This window comes from Myotis myotis, unplaced genomic scaffold (assembly GCF_014108235.1).
Source record: "Myotis myotis isolate mMyoMyo1 unplaced genomic scaffold, mMyoMyo1.p scaffold_m19_p_4, whole genome shotgun sequence".
In the NCBI taxonomy this organism is placed as follows: Eukaryota; Metazoa; Chordata; class Mammalia; order Chiroptera; family Vespertilionidae; genus Myotis; species Myotis myotis.
Window position 1 is genome coordinate 130,310,882 of NW_023416346.1, and position 6,420 is coordinate 130,317,301.

Genomic DNA, 6,420 nt, shown 5'->3' on the forward strand with positions numbered 1-6,420 from the left:
TATATTCTTTTGTTTGTTTACCCTCACCTGAGAATATTTTTCTCCATTGACTTTTTTTTTTTTTAGTATTTTAACTAAGATGATAGTCTATCTTGTCCAATTTATATATTTATTTTATTTTTTAAATCTTTATTGTTGAAAGTATCACATAGACCCAATGAACACTTTTGTAGACACTGGGAGCTTGAAATCTAAAGACAATAGAACTTCAATGAAGGGAATGCAAGTGTGCCAACAACATAAAAATAAACGCTCCTTTTAACACCGTGGGAGTGCCAACAGGTAGGGCAGTTCCAGCTGAGCCTGTCTCCAAAGGGAATTAGAATTGGGCCCTCATCCCCTTTCTCTTTTCCTTGATCACAGCGGATCGAGGAAGCGGGTGCTGAGAGGTGAGGGTCCTAGTGCACTGACTGTGTCCTCCTATCTCATCACATCTTCCAAAAATGTGTGCCTGACCCTAGCCGGATAGAGCATCAGCCGTTGGACTAAAGGCTCGCAGGTTCGATTCCTGTCAAGGACATGTACCTCAGTTGCAGGCGTGAGCCCCAGCCCCAGTTGGTCAGGGCGTGTACGGGAGGCAACCAATCAATGTGTTTCTTTCACATCGATGTTTCTCTCTGTGTGTCTCTCCCACTCCCTTCCACTCTCTCTAAAATTCAATGCAGCCCCAGCCGGTTTGGCTCAATGGATAGAGCGTAGGCCCGTGGACTGAAGGGTCCCGGGTTCAATTCCGGTCAAGGGCACATGCCCGGGTTGCAGGCTCAATCCCCAGTAGGGGGTGTGCAGGAGGCAGCCCATCAATGATTCTCTCTCATCATTGATGCTTCTCTCTCTCTCTCTCTCTCCCTCTCTCTCTCTCTCTCTCCTTCTTCCTTCCTCTCTGAAATCAATAAAAATATGAAATAAAAATAAAGTCAGTGCAAATATATCCTCAAGTGAGGATTAACAAAAAAATAAAAATAAAAATGTGTGCGCGGGCTTTTTTTCGGCTGGAACCGCCATCTTCCAGTAATTCGCCAAAATGACTAACACAAAGGGAAAGAGGAGAGGCACCCGCTGTATGTTCTCCAGGCCTTTTAGAAAACATGGAGTTGTTCCTTTGGCCACATACATGCGAATCTACAAGAAAGGTGATATTGTGGACATCAACTGGAAGTCTACAATGTCACCCAGCATGCAGTGGGCATTGTTGTGAACAAGCAAGTTAAGGGCAAGATTCTTGCCAAGAGAATGAATGTACATATTGAGCATATTAAGCTCTCTAAGAGCCGAGACAGCTTCCTGAAACGTGTGAAGGAACATGATCAGAAAAAGAAGGAAGCCAAAGAGAAAGGTCCCTGGGGTCACCTGAAGTGTCAGCCTGCTCCACCCAGAGAAGCGCACTTTGTGAGAACCAATGGAAAGGAGCCTGAGCTGCTGGAACCCGTTCCCTATGAATTCATGGTATGGTAAGTGGGGAAAAAGAAAAAAGGCTTCTGTGCTGATTAAAAAAAAATGTGTGCGCGGTACGACTTGTTGAATGTACCCTCTGAGGCTGCTGAACAAGATCATGGACATGGGCAGGGAGGTGAACAGATGTGAACGTACTTGTCTGACCTGTTATGCATATATGCGTACCAGGTTGCATGAGGTCAGAGAGGTTGGCAACCTTGTTCTCAAAGGCTCAGAGAGTAAATGCCTGCGGCTCTGTGGGCACATAAGTCCCTGTTACAACCACTCCATTCGACCTTTGCAGAGAGAAACGGTCGTGAACAATACGTAAATCAATGGGCGCATCTGTATTCCAAAGAAACATTCCATAACGTTTCACAGAATTCTCAAGTATCCTGACATGATTTTTCTTTTCCTTGTTTTTAACCACTTATAAATGAAAAGAAAAAAACCACACACACACACACACACACACACACACACACACACACACACCCCATCCTTAGCTTGTAGACTTTACAAAAGTAGGCATTGGGCTGGTTTTGGCCTGCGGGCCACAGTCCGCTAACGCTTGTGTCACAGAACTTGGAGTGAGGGTCAGATTCCATTTCTATTACATCTCACAGAGATTACTCAAAAATGAGCCTTCAGCCCAGCTAAAGTGGCTCAGCACTTAAGCATCGACCTATGAACCAAGAGGTCAGGGTTCAATTCCGGTCAAGGGCACGTGTCTGGGTTGTGGGCTCGATCCCTTGTGTGGGCTGCACAGGATGGTTCGCTCTCATCACTGATGTTTCAATATCTCTCTCCCTCTCCCTTCCTCTCTGAAATCAATAAAGATGTATTTGGAAAAAATATATATAACCCAGACACCAAAGGACCAACATGTATGATCCCAGTTATGGGAAGTACCCAGAATCCTTAAATTCAGAGGCAGAAAGTAGCATGGTGGGTGCCAGCGGCTGGAAAAAGGGAGACAAAGAAGAGAGTTATTATTTCCTGGGGACAGAGTTTTCATTTGGGAAGATAAATGGTGAATATACTGAATGACACTGAACTGTCTGCTTAAAGATGGTTAAGAATGGTACATTTCACTTTCTGTATATTGTACCGTAATAAGAAAACAAACCTTCCATAAAATGCACTTTTCCCAAAGACCCTGCTATTGGTTAAAGGAAAACTCAGCAAGACTAAACTGGTTGTAACAGTTCAAACAGGGGAGGGTGGGTGGGTGAGAAGAGATCAACCAAAGACCTTGTATGCATATATGCATAACCTATGTATGCAGACAGTGGGGTAGTGAGGACCTGGGGTGGGTTGGAGGGGACCAATGGGGGGGAAAAAGAGGGCATATGTAATACTTTCAACAATAAAGACTTTAAAAATCCTATATAATTAAAGCTTAATATGCTAAGTGTCCAGTCGTCCAGTCCTCCATTCAACCAATCAAAGCGTAATATGCTAATGATATGCTAAGGCTGCTCAACTGCTCACAATGACGTGCACTGACCACCAGGGGGCAGATGCTCCAACCGGTAGGTTAGCTTGCTGCTGTGGTCTGGCCAATCGGAGACTGAGTGAGATGGGCTGGACATGCCCCAGAGCCCTCCCGCGGTCCGTCCCCGGCTGGCCAACCTCCCGCATCCCTCCCCGGCCCTGATCGTGCACCCGTGGGGTCCCTCAGCTTGGCCTGCACCCTCTCGCAATCCAGGACCCCTCAGGTGATGTTGGAGAGCCAGTTTCAGCCTGATCCCACAGGCCAGGCTGAGGAACCCCACTGGTGCACGAATTTGTGCACCGGGCCTCTAGTAATAATATCCCCGCCCCCCCCCCCCCCAAAAAAATAAACAACAAAACAAAAAACCACAGTTCAAATGAGCATCGGCCAACACATCCTGCAGTGAGCAAGTCAAGGAGAAATACTCGCTTTCTCCCTAAGTCAGCTCTGACCTATATCTGTGGGACACAGGATGTTTCCAGCTGTCTTCTCATTCATGGAAGATACTGTGAGGTCCTTTCTCAGCATGGCCTTCCCCAAACACAATCTCAGAATCCACCCTAGCCAGTTTGTGTTCAGTTCCGGTCAAGGGCATGTACCTCAGCTGCAGCTCCTCCCCAGCCTGGGCTCTGGTCAGGGCGCATGCAGAAGGCACCCAATCAATGTGTTTCTCTCACATCGATGTTTCTATCTTTCCCTGTCTCTTCTACTCTCTCTAAAAATCAATGGAAAAATATCCTCAGGTGAGGATTAAAAAAAAAGAACCTCAGAATCCTGGTCGCTTCTGGAACCTCTGAATGGGAGTCAGAACTAGACACCCCCAGGCCAGCTCCCGACATTGGAGAGGGCGGCTATGTGGTAGCAGAATGACACATTTTGATTCATTAAATTCACATTCATTTCTGTGGTTGGGAAACGGGACAGATGTTTTCGTGAAATCACGGTTAATCAGAAGAGTCATTCAAAAAATGAACGCATTATGCTGTTACACGATGTTCAGGCCTGGCCTTGTGGTCGTCAGCAGAAACCCGAGAAGCCAGGAAAAATAGCAGGTATGCAGATCCGCCCGCTCCAGCCTGAGTCACTGCTCCCCACCTCAGAGGAACGCCTCCAAGTCAGAAAAAAAGGAAACTGACACTGAAGCATAGTATCAGTGGAAGCTGTTTACTTTAGAAAAAGGAAGAAGGGTCCCGGCCGCAGTGGCCCAATGGTTAGGCGTCAACCTATGAACCAGAGGTCATGGTTCAATTCCTGGTCAGGGCACATGCTTAGGTTTCAAATTCAATCCTTAGTCAGGGAGCGTGTGGGAGGCAGCCAATTGATGGCTCTCTCTCTCTCTCTCTCTCTCTCTCTCTCCCTCTCTCCTCCCTCTATAAAATTATTTGTTTTAAAAAATGGTGGTGGCCCGGCCTGCATGGCTCTCAGTGGTTGAGCGTCGACCTATGAACCAGGAGGTGACAGTTTGATCCACAGTAGTGGGTGTGCAGGAGGCAGCCAGTCGATGGTTCTCTCTCATCACTGATGTTTCTCTCTCTCTCTCCCTCTCACTTCCTCTCTGAAATCAATAAAACTAAATGTTAAAGATTAAATAAAATCAATAAAAACATACCCTTGAGTGAGGATATAAATATAAATATAAATATAAAATAAATATAAATATAAATGTAACTATAAAATAAATATAAAATAAATATAAATATAAAATAAATATAAATGTAAATATAAATATAAAATAAATATAACTATAACTATAACTATAACTATAACTATAAATATAAATATAAATATCTGTGGGTTAGCTGAATGTTGCGTTTTGGCACCAACGAAAAGCCTGTCACTTAAAGTGCTCCTTCTTCCTTTGTGAGGTGAGAACTCTGATAAAGATATATGCTGTCCAACAAAAACATAAGGTAAGTTTCTAAATAACTTAAAAACACAGAGAACAGTCTGGCTGGCGTGGCTCAAAGGTTGAGCGTGACCTATGAGCCAGGAAGTCATGGTTCGATTCCCAGTCAGGGCACATGCCTGAGTTGCAGGCTTGATCCCCAGGTGGGGCGTGCAGGGGGCGGCTGATCAATGATTCTCTCTCATCATTGATGTTTCTCTCTCTCTCTCTCTCTCTCTCTCTCTCTCTCTCTCTCTCTCTGAAATCAATAAAAATATATTAAAAACAAAAAAAGAGACCAATGAAGTGCATTTTCATAATATATTTAAATTTAACCCAAGAGATCCGCAATAGCATCCTTTCCACATGTACCCCATAGAAAAAGTTACTGAAACCTTCTACATTCCTTTTTCCTACAAATCTTCAAAAATCAAGGTATGTCCTACTAACGGCACAGCTCAACCTGAAAAGTGAATTTCCACTGAAAATAAGCGACAGCCACTGAGGTTCAGGAAATGCACAGTTGAAAACATAGACTCACATACCCATGTGGTTCCCAGCAGGCTTAAAAAGTTTTCCGAAGACTTGAGTCATGGAAGGACATTTAAATTTAATCAATGGAAAGGAAATAAAATTTCAGAGAGTGTCCCTCAGTGACACTAGTCATATTTTGGGTCCTCCACAGCTCCATGTGGTTGGTGGCCACCTGAGCAGAAAGCCCAGGTTGCCGTGGTTACTAAGAAGCCTGCAGTGCCTGAAATCCTTGCATCATATCTGCAGAATGCAGGCATACGAGGACCTTCTAGGCTACATAATTCTGTGTTCATTGGTTCACATGCAAATTCTTTAATCATACACCCACACTTTCTCTTGACCAATTTCAAACAGATAAACAACTATAAACTGCCCGAGTCAAAAATTATCCTTTCCTAAAAAGAGGATAACGCTCTACTTGAATATTCTTGATCAAATCATGAATCAATTTTCCTAACTCAAGATAGACCCTGGGGCTGGGTGTCTCAGCCCACAAGAAGGGTTTTCCCACAGCAAGGTGACTCACTTCAACAACCAGCTGTGTTTCCCACACAGGAAAATGTGCTTCCTCATAGGATGGTGTATTTCCCCCATAGGAAGGTGCGTTTCCACCACAGGGAGGTGCTTTAACTAGACAAGGAAGTGGGTTTCCCCACAGAAAGGTGCATTCCCCTACAGGAAGGTGCATTCCCCACAAGAAGGTGCATTCACCCACAGGAATGTGCTCCTCACTCCTTCCCAAGATGTTTTCCCTTATAGGAAGGTACGTTTCCCCCACAGGGAGAAGGATTCCTACCCAGGAAGGTGCATTTCCCCACAGAAATGGGCATTTCCCCTACAGGAAGATGGTTTCCCCCACAAGAGGAAGAGTACCTTCACAAGTAGAAGGGTTCTCCTACACAAAGTTGCATTTCCCACAGGAAGGTGCATTTCTCCCACAGAAACATGCGTTCTACCACGGGAACATGTGTTTCCCCCACAGGAAGGTGAGTTACTGCACAGGAAGGTAGGTTTCCCTACAGGAAGGTGCGTATCCCCCACAGGAAAAAGGGTTTCCCCACAGGAAAGTGCA